Here is a 25,353-nt window from a genome sequence, read left to right on the forward strand (position 1 = left end):
TAATTTACAATCACTGGGCAAGGAAAGAGATCTCCTAGCATTTAGTGCACTAACCAAGGCTAGCACAGCATAGTGCTGCGGCTTGAAACAGCCAATGTAACCAGTATGCCACCCTGCAGTGCCAGATAGGAGGCTAATGTGGGGACAGAAGATTCAGCTATCTCGCCTTGTAGCAAGAAAGGGCAGCAGGTGTAATGTGTTTCTTCCTCCTACAAATCCAGACTGCTCTCTGGTCACAAAGACTCGGAAGGGGGGCTGTAGTGTGAGCCTGGTATAACCAGTCAAACTGCCTATTAGACCTGGCATCCTGAGGGTGGTCTTACCCCAGACTTCTTGTCTTTTTACCTCCTGTTTTGTTGCTGTATCTTTTTGTTGGCCTTAGGACCCTGAGCACTTTACCACTGCTATCCAGTGCTAAAGTGCATGTGTTGATTGTGAAACCCACTTAACTAGCTCTGTAAACATGTCTCAGGCCTGCCACGGCAGAGCTGGTGAGTGCAGTCTCACTGCCACTCCGACTTGGCATCTAAAACCTCTTGCCAAGCCCAGAGCTCCCCTTTTCTTACATATGTCACCCCTAAGGTAGGCTCTAGTTAGCCCATAGGGCAGGGTGCCATGTAAACAAAAGGCAGGACATGTACCTTTAAGTTCTTCATGTCCTAGTAATGGATAACTCCTAAAGTCAGTTTTCATTGCTGCAAGGCCTGTCCCTCTCACAGGCCAGCACTGGGAATTCCTTATAATATCTTTAAGCTGTAATTTGTGATCTGAGAGGAGTAGCTGCATCATGTTTACTATGGAATGGGAATAATTAATTGTCTTTACTGGTAAAGTCAGATTTATTATTACTATTTTAGAAATGCTACTTTTAGAAAGTGGGCATTTCTCTGCACTCTCTGCCCTGTGTGCCTACAGCCTACCTCCAATACACATCCGTTTGGGGTTAGGTGACAGTTACACTTGTGCATTCCCTCAGACACCCACAAAATAGGATACTCAATTACATCTGAATTCATCTACATACTGATGAGTCTTCCTGGGGAGGAGATTGGGAAGGGCTCAAACTTACATCTCAAAGGGAAGTGACCAGAGCCCACACAAAGGGGCTGATTACCCCCCACTGATAGTCTGGAGCCGAGGCTGAGCTGAAAGGGGGACTTGTGCACTTCACAGAAAATCCTTTGTAGTCCTCCCCTACATCAAAGCCACTTTTTAGTATAATTACTGGGTCTCTTGACCCACTTAGGCATCACACTACTGGACCTGGAAGAAACAACTCTGTAGTACAGGTGGTGCGCTGGAGGATTACTATCTGGTGATGCTGAATGTTCTGATGGACTTCTGCCTTGCCTGACTGGACTGCCCTTCTGCCTGCTGACCTTTGCCCTTATCAAGAAATCAAAAATCAATCTCCAGAGTGTCTCCCAGGGTAGCTGGCTTCCCCACCATGGTCACAAGAACTCTGCAAGCCCAGCCACCCGTACCCTTCATACAGTAACAACCCTTGTGGTGCAGGTGTTTATCTCAGCGGCATCTGGTATGGTGGCGTGACACTCTCTGCAGCCCTCGAGGGGGACACCAGTGGTCACCACAAGCAGTATCGCTACAGCCACGAGCGCTTAAGAGCTGCTCTCAAGGGCTCTGACAGTCACCACAAACGGTGCTGCTGCAGCTGCGAGTGCTTAGAGAAGCTGCACGCACGCCCCAATCTTTGGTAACCTTTCCACATTGGATACCTTCTGTTGCAGGGTCAGCAGCGGATTGCTCTGCAACCTCCATTGGACCATGTCGCACAGTGGCCCCCTTCATCCAATGACTACAAAGCTCAGCACAAGGTACTTATGTTACAACTTTCCTTCTGCCCCGGGTGGGGGTCCCCGCACGTGATCTGGTGCTTCTCCTCACCGTACTCTAAGAACCTGCTATAATCCTGTAACAGCCGACTGCTCTACCAGGAAGAGCCTTGTTGATCATAGTACCATAATCAATACAAAGGGAGCTTGCATGCCCTCCCAGAATCTCAGTGCGACACACATGCTTGGAACACTGATACATTTTCATAGATACTCGAAGGAACTACTGTATACCTCATAGAACGAGCCCTGCAGATTATTGCTAAATTATGCTGCTTTAAAATATGAAAATCTGAATATCTCAACTTCTGTTGAGCAGATTTCTGTCGTTTTGGTCTTATATTAAACTTATAAATAGTATCTATTTTTCTACACATATGTGGAGACTTTTTGTGGTGTGCCCAGTGTGATTTCTGATTGTGTGTTGCACAAATACTTTACACATTGCCTTCTAAGTTAAGCGTACTTGCTCTGTGCTAAGCTACTAGAGGTTGAGCACAGTTTAATTTAGGTTGTGTACTTGTCTTGCCCTTACTACAGTGATGGGTTCTACCTGGCTTAGGTGCATACCCTAGTCAACCAGAAACCCCATTTCTAACACTGACCCTATAGTAAGAGGAACCACTCCCTGTCCCATGCCCAAGGCCCCATGAGCCCTCTTGTTGTGTGCTGGCTCTTTTGTCAATGTGATATCCTTTTACTAATCTTCCTTCACTGCAAAGTTCCTCATTGTGTTTAATATTCCTTTTCTTATTTCAAGGTTCTACATTCTCTGTTTGTGTAATTTCAATTTGTATTCCATTTCAAGAAGGCACCTGGTTTTCTAAGGTCAGTTGCTACTGATCCTGAAGACCTATTCTGGTTGTGAGCTTGTTTTATCTACTAAACTTAATTTTCTACACAGTTTGTTCCTGTCACATTTGGCAACGAGGATTTCTCTGAGCCTACCAATACTGAACCCAATGGCCTCCTCTTGGATCAACCCATTTTCACATGGGTCTGCTTCACCTTGCTCTGCTTTTTGGATTGGCCAGGCGGTACTGTTTGACCTTAGTGAGCTTTCTAAAGTTTGGCTAATTTGGGAGCAATTTAATTTGTATATTGATTAATTGGTTTTGAAAAGTGCACAAATGCCATTTGTCATCTTGGCGCTAATGTCAAAAGCAATGACTGGTGAATGATTCTCAAGACTGGAGCCTTCTTCTGACTTTGAGACTGCCTTGAGTCAGTCGCTTTTCTCTCTCTGCGCACAAACAGTTTCTCTGTGCGTGTCCAGCTGCAATTACATGATGTTTGGAAGTTAGGTCGCACATCTGATCTCACTCGTAGAGGGTCCAGCGTGCTTACTCATGCTGTTCCATTTCTTCAAGGAGCTGGAAGTCTCCCGTTAACCATAATGCAACGCAACAATGTGTGATGTCACAAACATTCGGCCATCTTGAATTGAGCCATTTCTCAATTGAAAGTGCTGTGAGCATCATTTTCATATCTTCTTTCATCAATTTTAAAACTGAGTTGCTATTATATTCTTCAGCCCTGTTAGATTGACTGATTTGCATATTAAAGCACTCCATCTGAAACTATTGACCCACTTTTGCAGTGTTAAAAATGTTTTAACTTTTGTTGTGTCTTACCTGTTAGTTATGGCATCCATTCAGCCTGCACAGCAACCACCACCTTTTTTGCTACTACCAGGTAAACCAAACATAAAAAGGCAAGAATGATTATGCATTTTTGAAGATCATTTAGTGGCCATTGACGCTGCTAAATTTGAAGCACCAAGAAAAGTGGATATTTTATTCAGTCATCTGGGACAAGTAGGTAGGAGAATAATTTGTACTTTACACCGGGCTCAAATTCCACAAGGTGAATCAGGTTACTATGATGTTTATTCTGAAGCCAAGAAGTGACTTAGGAAACAATTCATGGAGGAGCCAAGCACGCTATTAGAAAGACCAGTCACGGCTTGCTGTGTGGTGAAGGGGTGGGGCAGCGTGCAGGGTGGCAAAATAAACATTAAATAAAATAAAAAAAATTAAACTTACCTGCCTCGCTGCTGCCATACCACCGCTCCTTCTTCCTGGTCACAGGAGGCACAGTCTCCCAGCCCGACCCGCAGCCAATCCTAATGCTGCATGAAAGCAGAGTTAGGATTGGCTGGAGCGCCCTGGCTTGGCGCTCCCAGGCAAACTGGGAGCCTGTGCCTACTCTCTCCAACCCGACAACATAGTGCTGGGCCAGAGACAGCACAATGCGCTGTGCACTCCCCTTTCGTCCCCGTCATCCCCCATGGCCCCGCCCCTTAACAAAACAACAATAAACATTGTTTATTATCGTTTCGTTGTTAAAGGTTTGTAGCAGCTGCTGCTGGTGGGGTGGGGGCGAATCTCCTATGCCATAGCAGAGGAGCCACCACTGAGAAAGACATCATTTCTTTAAAAGAAAGCAAGGAAGTGATGAGAGCGTTGAGGAATATATAGCAGCCTTACACATTGTTGTTTCTACTTGTGATTTTGTACACTCTGTGGACATTTACATTACAGACCACTTTGTTTTCAATTGTTTCGCTAAAAAAATTCAAGAATGCTTACTTACTTGTAGGAATCTCACTTTGAATGAAACAACCATTGACATTTCTAAAAGCATTGGAAGATCAATGGTTTCAAGCAAAATGTTGTCTATGGGTGAAGGACACTCACCAGTGAGTTATTTGAGTGATTCAGACTCTGTAAGTATGTTAAGTGTGAAGGGCAAGGATCTTAAAAGCAATAATTGGAAAAAAGTAACTAATTGTTATAGGTGTGGTTCAAAAAGACACCTTTGGTGGCAGTCCAATGTGTCCTGGTGCAGGGAAAAAAATGTAATGTTTGCAGGAAAATCGGTCATTTTCTTTCAGTCTACAGAAGTAACAGGAATGACACAGCAACGTTGACATCAATGGATGATCTTGTATTTACAATTAATTCTGATGTTAATGTTTTAACATTGCTGCATCTAACACCGGTAACGAAGAAAGTAAGTGCCCATTTTCTCATTTGTGATGCCGAATTGCATCACGACGCTTCTTTCGAACGCTGCAGTACTCATGCATTCAGGTCATGGGGACCTTTTGCTCTGCCCTTAGCGAGACGCCCGTGGTTTAGCTGTATGTACTTCCTTAGCTCAACTTCTCATTTTACTGACTGCGGTGTGATACATGGGGTTTAACTACTCGTGGGTCATTATACCCCCCTATCTTTATCCCCTTCATGTACCTCTTAACTTTGGCACTACTCTTGATTTATTTTGAAATAAAGTATTTCTCCGTTCATTTGTAACTTTCTGAATGTGCTACCTTCATTGCACACTCCACCTTGCACATGACATTGAGGATGTCCATGAGTATTTCTGCATAAATTGATGATTTACACATCTTTTTACTTCTTTGATGTATTTGTTCAGATTTGGAGTGAGATATATATATGTATATTATTTTTTATATCTCACTTTCACTGTCAGTCCCGCATTTCCAAACTATGGTCATTTTACCTTGGTCTTTTATGATAATTATGTAACTACAATATGGTGCCCCCTTCTTTGGCATGTGTTCTCTTACCATCAGATTTTCTGTATACCGGGCGATGGGCCAGCGATATCCCATGGAGCCTATTGTCTAATGGATATGGTAAGCCACCCTATATTTTACCAGCATGGCGTGCTTACAACCACCTGATCACTGAGTGTTGCACAAGTTTGTCACCCCCTTTTTTCTACATTTAATCATACTCATCATTCCTGAATACTGGTGAAGTGATGATATACTGAGCTAATTTTAGCCCCCCTCTTTTTCCCATATTTAGGGCGACTGATAGGAAAGGAAAACCAGTCCGGTTTAGTCCTAGCAAGCGACTGATGACACCCAGACTGTGAGTGTTAGTCAACAGGAGTGTAGGTATTTTGTTTTTCTTTTTGAGAAAACTCATGATTTAGTAGGTCCTGAAGAAGCGTCACGGGATCCTGTTGGACCAACAACGACGCGAAACATGTCGACCGCATACTAAGGAGCGTTGGATCACTTCCATCCTCCCTAATTATTCTGATTGTTCTTGTGTGAGTGTCCGGGCATTGTCTCCAGTTTCACTCCCTTGATTTCTTTTTAATCTTGACCATTTCCCAACAGCGAATAATAAACTATTAAGTGAGGGATCTGAGCCAATTTTACTATTCTTTCTCTGTACATTTTTCCCTCTCTCGGACCCATATTTGGCTCCGCGGCATCATCGAGTATATTCAAAAAGATCTCCGGCAAAGAGCCCCCCCTCGGGGGGTGCCCGTCAGACATTGCAGCGCCAGTCTGACGAGGAGCTGTCCGATGATGAAGCATGACACCAAATATGGTGTGTGAGGACTATTGCTCCTGATTATCAGGACCCTTTCTCTTTCCTTCTCCTTCAATTTCGGAACAGTGTACCACATCATATTAGTACGTTGTTAGGAGGGTGTACACTGGACCGCCCAATCCTCCTCTCTTACCCCCCTCTTTTTTCGAAGTATTTAGTACAGCGGGTTCGCTGTGGGGTTGCTATATTGATAATTTCCCTGAGATCTCTAGTATGGATAATTTTCAAGGTCTCAGCTTTGATGATGATATCGTGTCTGCCATTTTGCAGACCCCCTCCATTTTGGTTAATGACGGTGCGGGACCTTCTGGCCCCACCAAAGAAGAATGGGACAAACTATCTTCACTTAAACGTGACCTGGTTAAAACAGTCCTGCATGGGACTATCATGACCGAATACCTGAGAGCTAATATAGCTCCTAATGGACTACTGGTATCCAACATGCCCAGAATCTTCCTACAAGACCTTGCCTTTAGGAAGGACTGGGCGCAGATTGCATGGAAATGCACCCGGGATTGGCTGGTCCTCATTATCAATACATCTAGACGACTAGCAGAATCCATAGCGATACAGATCACTTTTATGGAGAATACACTCAAAACCACAATCTCTATAGCAGCATTCAAGAGCCGTTTAGCAGAAATCAACACTGACCTTAACGAAACTAAAGATTTCTTGACTCAACAGAAGATCACCAAACTACAAAAAGATATTAATAGGTTTAATAGAGAGAAAATCTACCCTTACATCAAAGAAGACTATACGATAGAGACTCCATCCGTTTCATCAAATGACTCCTCCACCTCTGGTAGGAAACCCCGCAAATACAGTCATAGTTCATCCTCTGACGGATGGAGCACGGATGACGATAGACTCCAACCTTATTTCAATTTTCCACAATACCACCCGGGTCACCCGATGACATGGCAACAACCCTTCCCTTTTTACCAACCCCGTCCGATGCCACCCTATGTGCCTTTTTTAGGCCAAGGCAGGGGCAGAGGAAGAGGCAGAAGACGAGGGAGAGGAAGACGAGTCCATTGGTCTCAGGAGGAACCACAGATGGTCACGAGGAGCCAGGGCAAGACCCCCTCAACAAAGACCTAGTGGTTAACTTGTCCTCTAGGCTCCTTTCCCCTGATGAAACCAAGACACTGAATAGAGGATTGGGGTATGTCCCCACTCCAAAGGACGATCCGTTCCGTTTGCAATGCGAACTGGCTCGGTTCTTTAGGAAAATACGCCTGCAATTTTTCTTTAAAGATAGACCTACTGTTGACTCTCCATTGGACTCGGGTCTTAGAAAACCTTCCCAATTCATTCCTCCACTTATCTCTATGCCCTGTGAGGTTCAGGCTTTTGAGAAAGCGGTCACTTCTGACATCGCAAATCTACAACCACAACATAAATTTACTAATTTGTCCAGAATTGAGAACGAGGCACTCCGAACTCTAGCAACCGATTCCAATATTACTATTAAACCAGCAGACAAAGGAGGCGCCATTGTTGTGATGAATACTGAAGATTACAGACAGGAATGCCTTCGCCTTCTTGGCGATTCTACCCACTATGCCCATATTGAAAGGGATCCTACGGGTTATTTGCAAGCTGAGATACGTGGAATGATAGAGGAAGCTGTCAATAACACTTGGATATCACAAAAGGAAGCAGAATTTTTGGATACAGATGATCCTCGTATCCCTTACTTTTACTGCCTCCCTAAAATTCATAAGGGCATTTCCCCTCCACCAGGACGCCCCATAGTCTCAGGGATTGGGTCCGTCCTTGAACCACTTTCGATATTCTGTGACCACTTTCTACGACCTCTTGTACAACAATCAACTACCTACCTGAGAGACACTACAGACGTTCTTAACCTAATTGAAACCATTAATTCCACAGTGTATGTCGATGCCTTGATCACACTTGATGTTGAGGCTCTATACACCAACATCCCGCAAATGGCCACACTGGAGGTAGTTGAGACGTCTCTTTTATCTACCAGTTCAGGACTCACGACACCTGTCCATTTCATTATGCACTGTGCCAGTCTAGCTTTGACTCAAAAAAAATTTCAGTTTGAGGATAAACTCTTCCATCAGATCCGCGGGACCTCGATGGGCAGCACTTTTGCTCCGAGCCTAGCTTGTCTATACATGTACGACTTTGAAAAACGTTTTATTTTACCTGAGTCTAATCCCTTTACCGCTAATATCAAATTGTGGCGTCGCTATATAGACGATATCCTCGTCATCTGGCATGGCCCTATTGATGTAGTAGATGCATTTTCCACATGGGTAAATAGTCTAGACCCCTTCCTTAATTTTACCTCCTCTGTATCTACCACAGAGATCCCTTTCCTAGATCTGCTAATCAGCATAGAGGAAGGTCGACTGAAGACCCGCACCTTTCATAAAATGACTGATCGGAACAGCTTATTATTATACGAGAGCCATCACCCAAAAGCACTAAGAGAAAATTTACCGTTTGGACAGTTTCTACGTCTTCGACGGAACTGTAGTGATTTACGACTATTCAATACCCAAGCCTCTAGTTTACAGGTTAAACTACATGACCGCCACTACCCGGACAGAGTTATAAAAACAGCTTACAAACGAGCCAAGTATAGTGATAGGGACTCACTATTACAGCTAACCCCGAAGTCTACGGACAACAAACTTACCTGTGTTTCGACATTTACACCACTTTCTAACACAGTTAAGAAGATAATCAATAAGAGATGGTCGGTCCTCTGTAGTGGGGGTGAAAATATTCCCAAGCCTGTTTTTGCGTTCAAGAGGACGTCAAACATAAAAGACATGCTGGTACACACCCGACCTAGACCCACCACCACCCCGTCCAGACAGAGATCTCTATGGGATCTCCCCCCAGTCAAAGGTCACTTTCCGTGTGGGAATTGTAATGTCTGTTCACTCACTAAACATACAGACACTTTACATCTAGAACCCTTTTTAACTTGGCATCTGTTGAGACATACTAATTGCAATACCCGCAATTGTGTTTACCTTATCACCTGTCCTTGTAATCTCAGATACGTGGGGATGACCACACGACCTGTAAAGATTAGGATAAATGAACACCGTAGCAACATCCGGTGTGGACGTACTACTACCAAACTTAGCATACATTTTATTGAACTTAACCACACACCAGATGATATGCGGTGGGTGGTATTACAGACCTGTGACTTACCAGGCACCCGCTCACTATTTGAACTTGAACAACGCTGGGTATATAGACTCAACACCCACCACCAGGGATTAAACGATGATATCCCTTGGTTCCATCTTTCAAAGTAGGCAGCTGCTGATTTCCTGCCCTTCTAACAATGATTTTAGAAGGTTCTGTTCGATGGTCCTTCCATCCATTATATCGTTTTTTTGTTTTTTTGTTTTTTGTTTTTTCTTTTTCTTTTTCTTTCCAATTTATTTTTTTCCCTTATTATAGGGGATTAGACCTTTCCACCCTGTATTCATAATATTGGTAAGGCTATTTTAGTTTTACACAGGTCTTTGACAACTTTTTACAGCTTAAATTGAGTTATTTCTTGTTTTCTTATGACCAATACATTAGCTTAAGATGGCCGCCGCACGCGGAGTACATTCACCACGTCCCGTTTCTCCAGTCCTTTTTCCATTCTCTCTAAAGGTTTCCAACTCCCGAGGGAGTTACCTAGCAACTAATTACCTAATTGGTAAACACGCCCTCTAAGCGCGGACTATTTATACCGGCAGCCTTCCTTTCCCGTTTACGTTCGGGAACGCGACCCCCGGGTAGGTGCTGCATCTAACACCGGTAACGAAGAAAGTAAGTGCCCATTTTCTCATTTGTGATGCCGAATTGCATCACGACGCTTCTTTCGAACGCTGCAGTACTCATGCATTCAGGTCATGGGGACCTTTTGCTCTGCCCTTAGCGAGACGCCCGTGGTTTAGCTGTATGTACTTCCTTAGCTCAACTTCTCATTTTACTGACTGCGGTGTGATACATGGGGTTTAACTACTCGTGGGTCATTATACCCCCCTATCTTTATCCCCTTCATGTACCTCTTAACTTTGGCACTACTCTTGATTTATTTTGAAATAAAGTATTTCTCCGTTCATTTGTAACTTTCTGAATGTGCTACCTTCATTGCACACTCCACCTTGCACATGACATTGAGGATGTCCATGAGTATTTCTGCATAAATTGATGATTTACACATCTTTTTACTTCTTTGATGTATTTGTTCAGATTTGGAGTGAGATATATATATGTATATTATTTTTTATATCTCACTTTCACTGTCAGTCCCGCATTTCCAAACTATGGTCATTTTACCTTGGTCTTTTATGATAATTATGTAACTACAATATGGTGCCCCCTTCTTTGGCATGTGTTCTCTTACCATCAGATTTTCTGTATACCGGGCGATGGGCCAGCGATATCCCATGGAGCCTATTGTCTAATGGATATGGTAAGCCACCCTATATTTTACCAGCATGGCGTGCTTACAACCACCTGATCACTGAGTGTTGCACAAGTTTGTCACCCCCTTTTTTCTACATTTAATCATACTCATCATTCCTGAATACTGGTGAAGTGATGATATACTGAGCTAATTTTAGCCCCCCTCTTTTTCCCATATTTAGGGCGACTGATAGGAAAGGAAAACCAGTCCGGTTTAGTCCTAGCAAGCGACTGATGACACCCAGACTGTGAGTGTTAGTCAACAGGAGTGTAGGTATTTTGTTTTTCTTTTTGAGAAAACTCATGATTTAGTAGGTCCTGAAGAAGCGTCACGGGATCCTGTTGGACCAACAACGACGCGAAACATGTCGACCGCATACTAAGGAGCGTTGGATCACTTCCATCCTCCCTAATTATTCTGATTGTTCTTGTGTGAGTGTCTGGGCATTGTCTCCAGTTTCACTCCCTTGATTTCTTTTTAATCTTGACCATTTCCCAACAGCGAATAATAAACTATTAAGTGAGGGATCTGAGCCAATTTTACTATTCTTTCTCTGTACATTTTTCCCTCTCTCTGACCCATATTTGGCTCCGCGGCATCATCGAGTATATTCAAAAAGATCTCCGGCAAAGAGCCCCCCCTCGGGGGGTGCCCGTCAGACATTGCAGCGCCAGTCTGACGAGGAGCTGTCCGATGATGAAGCATGACACCAAATATGGTGTGTGAGGACTATTGCTCCTGATTATCAGGACCCTTTCTCTTTCCTTCTCCTTCAATTTCGGAACAGTGTACCACATCATATTAGTACGTTGTTAGGAGGGTGTACACTGGACCGCCCAATCCTCCTCTCTTACCCCCCTCTTTTTTCGAAGTTAATGTTTTAGAAACATTCGAGGCATCATTATCAAAGTAATGACTGATTCAGGTGCGCTCATAACATTTATTGCAGACACCACTATCTTTAAACATTGACCAAGAGGAACTATGCTACAGCACACTGATGTTAACTCTAAAGCTTTTGAGGAGTTTGATATAGACATGCTGGGCTTTTTCTTAAGTACTCTTGAGTGTTTAGGAAGGAAAACAGAAACCAAGATTTATGTAGTACTCAAAGGTCGTGACATCATTGGGTGGCTGGACCTAGCAAGGTTGGGTCTCTATCTTAAACCAGGTTCTGATAATCCCATTGTGTTAGGTGATCTGCTTGTTTGTGCCATTAGTCTTGATGTAAACTTGTCCAACACCATGATTACTAGATTTCCTGAAGTTTTTAACAAAAAAGTGTGAACAGTAAAGGGATTCATTCATGACGTTAAACTAAATAAAAATTGAGTTTTTCCTCTTGTTCATAAGGTCAGGCCTGTAGGTGTTCGCAATGACCTAAGGGTTTTGTTGGATGATCTCTGTGCTGAGGATATAACTACACCAACAGATTCTCCAGAATGGGTTTCACCCATTGTTTTGGCACGCAAACGCTCAGGAGATTTACGTTTGTCTGTTGACTTCCACACTGTTAACAAGAACATTTTGAGTGACTGTCATTCTTTGTCTCATATTCAAAAGATGCTTTCCCATGTTGGTAATGCTAAATACTTTTCCTTCATTGATCTTCATTCCACTTATCACCAATTTTCACTTTCTAAAACTTCACAGGACCTCACCACCTTTCTTACACATTTTGATGTCTAAAAATACTTACCCATACCTTTCGGACTTGCTTCAGCCACTTCAGCCACAAGCGTTTTCCAGAAAATGATGGATGCTCTTTTTAGCAATATATCAAATGTTCAAGCATTTCAGGATGATATTGTGATTTTCACTTAGGATCCTGAACAACTTTTGATCGTTTTAGAGCATGTACTTAATATTCTGATGTACAAAGATTGCAGTTAGACCTGAGAAATGTAATCTCTTAACCTCAGAAGTGGAGTATTTAGGGCACACCTTATCATCAGAAGGAATCTGCCCAAAATTCTGCTACCTTGTAGCCACACAAAAAGCTCCACCTCCCTGGGGAGATCATTCTTAAGATTGAATATTATGCATGTTTTGTCCCTGGGTATGCCATTATAGCTCAACCTTAGAGATCCCTACTTAAAACGGGTGTCAAATTTAATTGGTCATCATCCATCCAAAAAGCTTTTGATGAGAAACTAAGAAGGTAGTTGTTGAGGCACCCGCATTACATCCCTTTATATCTGGAAAGAGGTGATTCATAAGTGTTGATACTAGAATGTATGGTTTGGGAGTGGTTTTGGGGCAAATGGTAAATGGGGAAGGAGCACACAGTAGCCCTTCCTACCAGGTCTCTTAAAAATGTTGAAATCGACTAAAGTACTATTGAAAAAGAAGAATTAGCATGTGTATAGGGGATTGAAAACATTTAAAGATTATCTTTGGGGAACCATTTCTAAAGTTTTTCTTGACTATAAACAGCTGGTTTATTTATTGGATGGCAATGGGCATGGCAGTGTTTCTGCTTGTTTGATCAGACTCTTATCGAAGTTGCAGGAGTATGAAATTTCAGTAATATATGTACAAGGTGGCAAGAATTTTAGGGCGGACTGGCTCTTAAGAGTGCCTGTCAAAGGGAGTTGTTAGGATGATGTTGATGACACTGAGCAACAATGTGTTATGGCACTTGTTGTTGCAGTCAGTGTCTGTAATATGACATTTTCAGAATCGAGTTGGTCCTAAGCTGCAGAACTGGATGATGTTCTCAAATGTGTGATGAGACATGTCAGGAAAGATTGGCCTCATGACAGATGTCTGGCATCTCATCTTTGTGCATATACACAGGTGGCCTCTGAACTTTCATGTGAAAATGTTATCTTGTTGAGACAACATTGGTTCATTCCACAAGTTGGCTTGTGGGTGTATCTTTTGAAAAGTGCCCATAGTGGACATCTGGATAAAATGTACATAGATATTCATATTCTTCAACACACATACATGGATTACAGACACATGCATTCAGACATTCGGACATCTGTTCATAAATACCCACATTCACTCAAGGTGATTTTCTCATATGATCGCCTTGCAGTGGCGGTCGGACCGTCACATAACGACCACCAGGGAACCGCCAAGTCCACCTTCCTGGCTGCATGCAGCTCTGCCCTGTGGATTACAATCTCGTTCTCTGCCAGCCTTTTCATGGTGGTAACACCGCCATGAAAAAGGCTAGGGGAGAACAGGTGCAGAAGGCCATAGGGGGGTCCCTGTACTGCCCATGCATTTGGCATGGGCAGTGCAGGGGCCTCCCTGCCCAGCACCCTTGCAATGTTCACTGTCTGCAAAGCTGGCTGCAGCATTGTTGCTGGCTCAATTACGAGCCAGAGACAATGCTGTAGCCTGTTTCCGGCTAGGCTGGTGGGCAGAGGAAAGCTCTTAGTGGGTCTGGCGGGGAGGTAGCCAGTGTTGCGGCAACCTCCCCATCGGAATGAGGACCCAAGTTTTTATTTTACTTCTGAGATAGCTCAGTGGGTTTGGTTGCTCCAGCTGCAGGCAAGCCTGGACCAGGGCATCTAGTTGCAGAGGGGAGCGCTGGGATTGCCTGGAAAACTGCCTTAATTAATTATTCTTTATTTTAGGCCACCGGTGCCTGTTTTATCTCACCTTGATTGGCACTAATTTGATTTCGCTGTGGGCACTATCATAACTAAGGCCTGCTTTGTGACCACAATTCAAGAAGCAGAGTCTTCATTGGTTTCTTACCACAGGGTGAGGCAAGCTGACTTTATTCTATACACTTCAGTTTGTGGATCCCAGCCCTCATGCTTTCAACTCTTCTTGCACGTCAGTTTGTTGGCTAGTGAAATAGCTGAATTAGTCAATCTGCAGGTAAATGTGAGTAGTGTGAAGGTCAAGGGTCAGCATCACAGTCAAGTGTTGTGATACATTCTTACCCTCAGAGCTTTGCTTTGTTGCAGAGCAGATGGCTGAAAGCAGGTGGATACCAAGCATGGCTGCTCTCTGCCCCCCCATGTGAAAGAACTGCATGCAGCGTGCCAACCCAGACTACCAGGCGCGAGGGGTAGGCTGGTGTCAGAAGAGTTGGGCAACCTGCCCTGCAACAGGGAGGGCTATAGGTGTAACAGTTTCGTTCCCCCTCTAAATTCCTCTGCGAGTAGCGATCGGTTTTCAAATCCAATTGAGTGTAAAAAAACCCTAGCCGAACATCTATACCTACAACAAAATTCAGCACCACTTTGGAGGTTGAAACTTTGAAAATCATACTGCTGTGCACTGTGAGCACAGGTTTAGGCACTGTTAATTATATGTATATATCCTAATGACATATTATGTATAACGCAGTAGAAAAAAAAAGTGACCGTGCCCAATAACTCTGGGGGCTTGAAAATGCTGGAGTTTATACTCGTCTTTGATTAAATAAGAGGCAACTTCTATACTCCTCTTTTCAAAAGGATGAAGAAAGTGAACATTCTCTTCCCCAGCTGCTGCTAATGTTTTTTTACTTTGTTTAATAACTTATCTGGTCTATGCACATGAAAACAAGTTGGGGGCTGCAGGGCACCATCTGGATGGAAGCTAGGCTCCTTTCCACACACACGCCACCTGGAGAGCACACTTTTGCTCCACTGGATCTGAAATGGCGCCCCTACTAAATGCAGTGCAGGAAGCAGAGTCTCCTGATGATAAAATGTGCAGACTCAATTTCTCGTCTTCTGACCTGCAGCTTCTACCCCACCCTTTCCCAACTCAGCCTAGCGGTGAGGAAGGAGCACCTTTTGATGACTGCTGTGCATCCAGGCCGGCTGATGGAGTGATTGTGGCCCTTCTGTTCACCCGGACAGCAGCAGTGAAGAGGCTGGTTACTGGCAGGTAGAAGAGCGGAGGTGGCACTGGAGAAACTGCCTGTGATCCATCCTGAGGTAAGGCTGGCCCAGGAAATCCCTGAATGCCCTGCTTCTTCCTAATCTGGTGGTCATTCGGTTTAGGACCGAGTTACACCTTGGAGACCCATTTAGCATTTTGAAGTGACCTGGGCCCTGAGTGGGGCCCAGTTGTACTCTGTCCTTAGCTGTGGATGTCCCAGATTCCTGACCTGCCACTGGATGACCGATGCTGGCTTGCTGCCATTCTCCACCCCGCAGGTATGCAGCTGTTAGATCCAGCACTGGCAGCTGGCTTACCTGCCTACTTTGTCATCAAGCGTGCCCGGACTGTTTTGGCCACAACACAGTTGGTAGCTCCTGTGTCTGGTGACTCCCACATTGGGGCCTGGTGATCAGCCAAGTCTCCTGCCCCCTAACTTTCGCCTGGTACTGGCGCCTTGCAGACCTGCTGCTCGCCTATTTGGAGGCGCTTTTTGCCACACCTGCTTCTCCTTGTGCCTAATACAGTGGCACTGAAATGCTTTGCCAGCTGGGGCCACCCGACATAACTCGGCGTCTCTTACAAACTGTTGTCACCTGAGGGCCTGCTTACTGTTGTCCTCACTGAGGCACACCTACACCATCCAGGATCCTGTTCTTCTCACTACCGCACTACAGACAGGATGCTACCATCACACTCCCCTAACCTACCAGGGCTAGCTCCAGGACTTTTCCATACATTACTGATCACTGTGGGTTTTCTTGGTGATTACCTCTCCACAATTTACCATCTGCTTACCGGGGTTGGTATACTCCTCCCCCTACTTAACTCTACAGGCTATGGTTCGCGTCAATCCCAAAGAGCGACGTCTCAATTTTGAGAAGCAAAAGTCCATGAACCCTACCAATCATGGCTGAATTGAGAGTAGGCTTCAAGGCCATCAATTACTGATTTGACACCCTGACCAGGAGATTAGACACAATGGGCGAACATCTTGACCGCCATGAAAATCAACCGAAGGCCCTGGAGGGGAGGGTGTATGACCTGGAAGACCGCACTGAGCAATCTATGAAATGACTGGAAAGAAAAGAAAAACTGCTCAAATCAGTGACCATGAAGATCTGGAGGTATGGAGCAGGTGTAATAATCTACATATAGTGGGGGTACCTGAAGCCTTCAATACTAGCTACTTCAATCTATTTGTTGAAGGGCTACTGACTGATCTGTTTGGCAAGCAGCTCTTTACTTCAGCGTTTGTGGTGGAACGGGCTCATCACTCTCTGGACCTCTCCCCAAACCTGGCTGCACCCAAGGTCTCTGATTGCCTGCCTACTGATCACCCAGGACCTCATCCCAGCACTACACCTCGTTCGAGAGCAGGATCCTTTACAGTGGCGGGGCTCTACCATATCTTTGTCCTTTGACTTTACCACTGTGGCCCAGAAGGCATGACGAAGTTCACAGACATCAAATCTACACTTCGAAAACTAGGTTTTTGCTGTGGTATGCTCTACCCGGCGCACCTCTGAGTGGAGGTAAACGGTAAGCTGCATTTCTTTGACACCCCAGCTGAGGCTTAGGCTTTTTGAAAACAACTTTCAGGTGAACGCTCCTCTTCCTGTCACTCCTCCCTGGACCGATCACCTCCAGACATTAACTCCAGTGCTAGTGCTGATCTATTCCCCCCCCCCAGGAACGTCTTTTTGTATAGGTGTTCGTGGACCTCACTTCGGGCCTGTAGTAGACATGTCCATTTGCTTTTTTCAGTGTTCCTGCAATGGACAATGTACATCCGCTTCTCAATCCCTATATTGATCCTTTACTGCACGGGTGTCTGCCGTAGTGTTGCCACCACCCTAGTGGTACACACGATTTATGTTAATTGCATGGCCATTATCTGTTTTCTTTAGGGTTGATTCTAGGGGTTTGTTACTAGGCTCCTTTGTGCCTGGTGTGGTAGGGTGGCGGTGGGTTTATTTGGAGAATGTTTGCATTATTCCTTGTTGTCTTAGTCCATATATGAGGATTGCTCTCTATCCTTCTCTCCCAGGTCCAATTGCCATAACTCATGGTCTGTGTACGTCCTCCTGAGTTGAACTACTCACACTCCACAAAGGCAAACAAATCTTACATTTCCTGCCATGGGCACACATTGGTTTTCTTCAGGAGACTCACCTTCCTCTAAGGGGAAGGTGCACACATATGCTTCCACTTTAGGCTGGCACCGTTTGTTTGTTAACTACCTGAAAAGGATCTTGCTGCATCCACTCTGCTCTTCTTGCGTCCATCCTACCAAAAGGGATCCCTTTGGACCCCAAGGATGTTCAAACACTATCCACCACCTGCTGAGCATGGAGGCAACTCCTATGGCTTTTAAGTGGGTCCCTTCTTTATCTGACAGTCTTGAAACTGACAGATAACCCCTGTCTTTCCATCACCTATAAAACACTAGTAAAGTGTACCCTGGCACATGTTCTCCACACCTTTGGGGACCTATTCTCACAGAGGCATGCACTAGCACACTCCACAGACCCAGGCTTCAATGACAACACAATCATGAACCACTTTATTATTCACCATATCCACAAAGCCCTTTCGGCTACTATACCGACCTACCCATTAGCTCCAGACGAGTTCCCCCCTAATATCAGTGCTCAATTTATCTGGATAGTGTCCAGACTTACACGAGCTAGCATTGCATTGCTCCTACCCCATGATGCCAAACTTAGATCGACCTGGGAACGGACACCCCGGGAGGCCCCTTACAGCTAAGATGTAAACTGCATGCTGTGCCCAAACCCGGATGGTGTCATCCAATCATCGTCACAAACTTCTACACTTTAAGTTTCTGCAACGCACTTACATAACTCCATCTGATCAGCACAAGTATGACCAATCGCGCTCCTCCGACTGTCTGAAATGCCATACTCCAGGAACGGATTTCCTCAGCATGGCTTGGTCCTGTGGATTTGTAGCAATTTACAGGGGTGGAGATTGAGCTGGAAGCGGAACCCCTACTCGTCCTATTGGGCTGTGTATTAGTTCTTCCTAAAATCATTAGGCGATTTACCACTATGGCGCCCCTTTTGGCTAGATGCAAAGTTGCACCACACTGGGGTAAGTGCATCCCCCCACCCCTACTAACTCGCTCACCTGCATGACTTACAGCAACACTACCAGTGAGATATATGCAACTCTTCAACCTGCAACCACTAGAGCAAGAGATATTTGGCAGCTCCTACGCGATTATTTATTTGCAAACACAGATCAGTCCCCGGGGGGGCTGGTAACTCTTATCCGACCCACCCCCTGTCACCCCATGATCTGCTAATTGGTAGTCAACATCACGTGCCCCTTCACAGGTAGCCACTATAAATGCACCGGGCCCGGGCAGTATTGAGATACTGTACTATATGATCCCCCTTCTTTCCCCTCACAATCAACCCATCTTCCTTTTCACCACTGCCCCCTCCCCATTCACCACCATTTTATGGAGAGTGGATGACGACTCTTATTACCTATGACCCCCACACGATAATATTCCTAAGCGACTTTGTGCTAATGGCATTAACCTACCAGTTTCTCACTGCTTTCTACAATGCCGTACAATTATATATTGCGATGTCCATTTATGCAGTACATGTGTGTTAATGTATGCTTATCCTTACTGTTCGCACATACTATGCTTGAATGCACTGCCAATTCGATTTTTTCTGAAAACCAATTAAAACAGTTTAAAAACAAAGCACAGCTCCCCAAAAGGCTGCCGTCCAAGGTCACCTTCATACCAGGTGTAGAAAATGTGCATTCAGTGCCTCACATCCTACACATCTAGCATCCTCCAGAAACTCCCATTTTACATTGCATGTAGGGGGTATGATACAGTCTATGTAGGCATTAATGGTGTATCAGTTGTAATCAATAGTTTGTGGATAAAAGACAGTCAGCAGCAGTATACCAATGGTTTCTCCTTTAACTCCGTGCCCAAGTCTTGCTGCCAAAGATCCCAAGCCCTCTGAATATAGAGTGGTGACTTCTCTTGCATTGTAGCATATAATCGGGTAATGATTTGTAGTGGGGAAGTCGCACCCAGCATAGTTTGAAGCTCTAGCAGCTATGGTGGAGTGTCAGGGAACGTCAGGAATGCGTCTCGCACCATGGCACGGAGTCTATGGATCAAAAATGCTTGCAGTGGAGTGCTGACTGAGGCTGTCATGCCCAGACTGTGCTGTTAACTGTATCCACTATGGCCTTAGGTCGCTTTATAGGGAGACATATCACAGTTGTTAGTGGGCAGAGCAATATATTATCAAACTCAACAGTCACATGCGTCTGGAACGGTGTAGGGTGATGCCAATATACACAAACTGGGCCTGAGCACAGTATTAGTACAGTTGCATGTCAGGTGCACAGAGCCCCTCCTTCAAATGGGAGTGTAACCAATTTCCAGGTGAATCTGGGTTGTCGACCCACTCACACCAGGTGATATAAGAATTTTGGCAAGATTACCGATTTGGGTATGCAATCCTGCCTGCCATAGACACCGGCAATTTATTACAAAATGGCACTCTTTTCTCCAGCCATGTCAGCTTTTTTCCGTAATTTTCTAACCTTGTCTCATCTAAGTTTCTACTAATCCATATGCCCAAATATTTAACGGCTGATTCAGCCCAATACAGTAGGTCCTCCATACTGACCATGCTCATGCCGTATGAATTTAACGGACTTGGACCAGTTTATCATGACTCCAGACTAGTTGAATTCCCACTGAATGGATGACAGGTTGCTTGTGGGTCTTATCTATATAACATTATGTCATCCGCATACATAGAGACAATCAGGCATCTAGAGAGGTGTTATTGAGTCCATGTTATGGGTAGTGTTGTCACAATTGGGCCTCTATAGCTATTGCGAGTAACAAAATGGGCAACGGGTACCACTGCCTAGTGCCGCTTGAGATTGTAAATGAGGATGTGACCTCGCCGTTCACCCGGAAACACGCAGTAGTGTCCATATAGAGCAATCAGATCCATCGCAGGAAGTGTTGGTTAATATCACTTCATGCTAGGAGTCGAAATAGGTACTCTCATTCTAGCGAGACAAACACTTTGGTGGCATCCAAAAAGACAGCAGCACCCCTTAGCTCTGTGTATAAAGTATGCATGAGTGTGAACATCGTTGAGGTTGTGAACAACTGACCATCCCAGGACAAAGCCTGACTTGTTCGGCCAGACTATAGTCAGCATCAGAGGTGCCATCCTATCTGCAATCAACCTGGTCAGTATCTTAGTATCTTATTGTCCACATTTATCATAGACAGCGGTCTTTAGGGATCACTGTTCTCAGGGTTCTTGTCTTGTTTCAATATGGTAACAACAAGTGCCTCCAGAAGGGAAGGTGGGAGCCTGCCAAACTTGAAAGCCTCCTCATACAGAGCAAGCAAACGAGAGGCCAGCAAATGGGCAAATTCCTTATAAAAGGAAGGTGGCAGACCATGCAGCCCAGGTGCTTTATCGCCGCACATGGCACGGATCACTTGCACAATATCCTTGACTGTAAAGGGGACATCAATATATTGCCTGTGTTTGTTATCCAGCCAGAGGAGCTGTATGGAGTCAAAATAGGCCTCTATGCGGTCCACTGTCAGTGTGACCGTGGTTTGGTAGAAGGTGCTGTGGAAATGTGTAAAGGTCTGAGCAATACTATCAGCAGCATTTTGCGTCTCTCCCAGTTCATCAACAATCTGAGGTATGTACGCAGTAGTCAAAGGCTGATCAAGGTTTTGCTCTCCCCCCCCCCCCATACACTCTGGCCCTGGATTCTTTACTCAAAAATGAAGTTCCCTGTCAGCCAGCTCATTGTATTCAATGAACGTTCGCTGGATGTTTCCAAGCATGGCTTTGTCACCAGTCGCAGAGTGGCACAGCTCCAGATTACGGATGTCTGTCGCCAGTTGTGCCAGTTGGGCACGCAAGTAGCTGGAGACACACAGCTATTTAGATATACAGGCCCCTCTTTTCACCACCTTGAAGGCCGCCCAAAGAGAACCCCGGGATGTCTTGGAGTTAAGGGTGAAGTAGTCCGCAATAGCGGTGTGGATGTCTTCACTCACTACTTGGTCACGGAGTGCCCCTGATGGGAGCCTCCATGCAAACATCCTTGTTTGCGTTCCCTCTGTGAAAAGCTCTCTGAGCTCTGGAGAGTTGTCAGAGAGTGTACTCACACGACGCAGGAGCAGAGAACCGGAGTGACCAACCAATAGTCTATCCACGACCACATGTTTTGTGTGTAGGTGATGCATGTGCCCTAAACAGCTTCCATATGTCAACTAGGTTCTTGTCTGTAATGATATTGTGTATTTGGTGAGCTGCCTGTGGTTCTAGATCTACCCATCACTGCATCCAGTATCACATTATAGTCACCTCCCCATTCTATGACACCGCAGCCCCGGCCCATCACCCGGTGCCAAAAGTCCATAATGAAATCAGGATCATCCACACTGTGGCAATACAAGGAGACAATTGCCATGTATTTGCCTTGCAAAGTCCCACATAGTATGATGTATCTACCTTTTCTGTCCCATATCACCTTGTTAGTGCTCCATGGGGATCACTATTGCTACTGGTTACCAGGCGAACTCCATTCCCCGTAGGTGATGGTGTCTGGGCACGCCATGAGGGTGGCTTATCCATAAGAGCCCAGTGAAGCATAGCAAAGAGACCCAGGATCTAATTTCCAGACTTGCTCTCTCCAATCCCAGCAGTCCAGAGCAGGTTCTAGCATGTAACATACAGTTTGTGGGGGTGGTATATCTAGCCATTGACTGCAATGACAGGGGATGTGGCCTGGTGGCTAATCATTATCACTGAGGGCACCACAATCCTCGCCATCAGAGACTGTTTTCCGCTCCGCAGAATTGCTACTAAGGCTGTCACAGAACTTGTGAGCTAGGTCTTGGTAAGTGAAGAGCTGCGGCCGTCCGTTCACAGCAACTCGCAGTTTAGCAGGGTAAACTAGGGAATATGAAACTCCAGCCTTCTGTAGGAGTAGTTTGGCAGGCAGGAATCAAACCTTTTCTAGCTTACGCGACAAGAATTTTCAATTCTATTAAGCTTATGCTTATCTCTTATCTTTACTGCAACACACAGCAGCCAATAACATTAAAGAAAACATGAAAACTACATTTCCCATCATCCTTATCAGCCTCGTAATGACCCTTCAATCAGGCAGCATAATCACTCATAAAGTCCATAGCAAGCAAAGTCCGTCCTCTTTCTTTGTATGTCCTTAACCAGATAACTGAACCAATCCTAGCAAACTGAGACCGTCATAAGCAAAACTTCAACCGGAACTCAGATAGAAAAGCACAACGATGCCGGAAACATCAGGATATCTCCAAGACATCACAGAAATCGTCCACTTCCATCAGGTAGTTTTCTCATCTAAATGAAGAAATTAAAACGGTAACCTCCTGACCATTATCAATATTTGAATGCATTTTAACATAATAATGTTGAGAATGGAATACATAATAACTTCATACGGGGTGGGAAAAATGTCTGATTTTTAGATTGTTAATAAACAACTCTCCTGGGTGGGATAATCCTCGCCTCCGTGTCCTTAATAGAATTGAAAATTCTTGTCGCGTAAGCTAGAACATTTTTGATTCTATGTCAGGACTGGAGGCTTCGGATTATGTTAGTTCAAAGCTGAGCGATCAGATTAGAAGCAACATCAACAATTGGTTTATGATAAAATACCTTAAATGTAGAATCCGATGACCAGTCAGCTGCTGTCATTATATCCTCTAATGTGGAGCCCGTATTAAAAGCTTTAGATGCCATAGCTCCTCTAACAGAGTGAGCTCCAAAAATGGAAACATCTATGCCAGCTTCTTGCAACAAACCTCTGACCCATCTTGCAAGAGTGGCAGAAGAGACTGGCCCAAAGGGCTTTCTCAAAGAAATTAACAATTGTCCGTGTACATCTCTTCTAAATTCTCTAGTCACATCTTCATATGATTTCAAACAATTTACTACACACAGTTTGGAATTGTCCCTGAATGTTGGATAACTAATACATTTCGAATTTGATTTTGTGCGTTTAGAAATACGAAAGGAAACTCTACCTGCAATATCCAGTGCTTTGACATCCAAAACTCTCCTGCATGAGATTAAACAAAGCAACATAGTTAATTTTGCTGATAACTGCTTCCTTGAAAGGCCCTTGTTAGCCGGCCACGCCATCAAGAATTTTAAAATGACTTCTACATCCCAAAGAGATGAATACTTTGGAAGAGGAGGGCGAAGCATATGAACACCACGCAACAGTTTACAAATTAGTGGATGCTCACCTACTGATTTCCCATTTACATGGAGGTGCTTATTCGAAATGGCTGACCTAAAATGATTCACTGTTCTGTATGCTAAACCCTGAGCCGCCACATGAGACAAAAAATGTGCAATCATTTGCACTGTGGCCCCCATGGGATCCACTTTCCTTTGATCACAACAATCCAACCATCTCTTCCAGGCAGAGGCATATCGTTTATGCGTACTAGGTGCCAAGGATTGGGCAAGAAAAATTCTAGTGTCTTCTGAAATTCCCGGAGCTTGAGGGGTGTGACAGATCGGACCGGACCGATCCGCACACCAATATGTCTTGTGCTGTCTCTGCCCCGGACAACCCGAAGGAACCCGGGGAGAACCCCTTTCCATTGGCTCCCTGCCGAAGCCGCGCAGACATGAGGCCGTAAAAGGGGTGGTTTCACCCATTCAAGGGAAGAGAGTCGGGATCCGGTGGAGAAGATTGAGAAAGCCGACGGGAGAATCGGAGGACGAGCAGCGGAGGACGAGGGACGAGGAAGATGTGGAAGACACCAGGACTCTCCATCCAACGCCCGGACCGAAGCCGGAATCAAGATCCTTGCGGACCCGATACCGAGAAGAGGACCGCTGGCCCCGGGGAGCCCACGAGTGAGCCCGCCACGCTTCAGGAGAAGCGTGGCCAAGCCAGGTACGGGAGTTCGGGACAGGGAGGAGGGAGGGGGGCGGAAAAGGGGTAAATCACGGGCACAGCACTAAGAGCACGGGGAGAATGGGGGAGGTGTAAGGAATTGGAAAGACAAAGACGAGAACAATGTAAGACAGTAAACCAGAGGAGCTTAGCCTGAAGAGCAAGAAGAGAGAAAGAAAAGAACAGGAACAGACCAAAGAGGAAGAAAGGAAAAGACATTAGCGAGACGTATACGCCAAGCGTATAATAGGTAAAAGACAAGGGAAAAAGAAAAAAATATATAAATAATACGAGTGAGGAAAAGAAAGTAAATAAAAAGGAAAAAAAAAACGCCAGCATCAGGAAAGAGGGATAAGAAAGGGAAACACTGAGGGACCAAGGGAAAACCCAACTGGCTGAAAGAAAAAGATAGCAGAGGAAGATAAGGATAGCAGGAAAAACCACGCAGTAAGATAGTAGAGTGGAGAGGAGAAGTAGAGAGGGAAAAAGGAGGGGTGAAAAAACCAAACACTTACCACATCTATTCTTCTTCTGTCCCCACACGCTTCCCGCGAGGCCTCTGGAAGAAAGAATGAAGAAGACAAGATTAGCGACTAGAAGAAAGAAGACACTCACCCATACCTATCTACAAGACATCCGCCCACAACACCATTGATACTGTATAAAGAGCAATAAAGGCAATATATCTAACACCCATAACAGGCAGTCTGGTGTTTTCGATCGGCCAACCTCGTACAAGGGGGTTCCCCGAAATCCTCCAAGCTATGAATATCAACTGATTCTCCAGGTTCAGGGG

The 25,353-nt window shown here is 44.9% G+C and overlaps 1 long non-coding RNA gene across 2 annotated transcripts in view; it reads right to left on the reverse strand.

The window, feature by feature from the left end:
- LOC138287618 (uncharacterized) overlaps positions 1–25,353 on the reverse strand; it is a 62,486-nt gene that overhangs the window by 33,733 nt on the left and 3,400 nt on the right. For both annotated transcript variants that reach the window (XR_011202248.1, XR_011202249.1), the window contains exon 2: positions 25,073–25,116. This is a non-coding gene — a long non-coding RNA (uncharacterized lncRNA). The remainder of the gene's footprint in view (positions 1–25,072; positions 25,117–25,353) is intronic.

This window comes from Pleurodeles waltl, chromosome 4_1, assembly GCF_031143425.1.
Source record: "Pleurodeles waltl isolate 20211129_DDA chromosome 4_1, aPleWal1.hap1.20221129, whole genome shotgun sequence".
NCBI lineage: Eukaryota > Metazoa > Chordata > Amphibia > Caudata > Salamandridae > Pleurodeles > Pleurodeles waltl.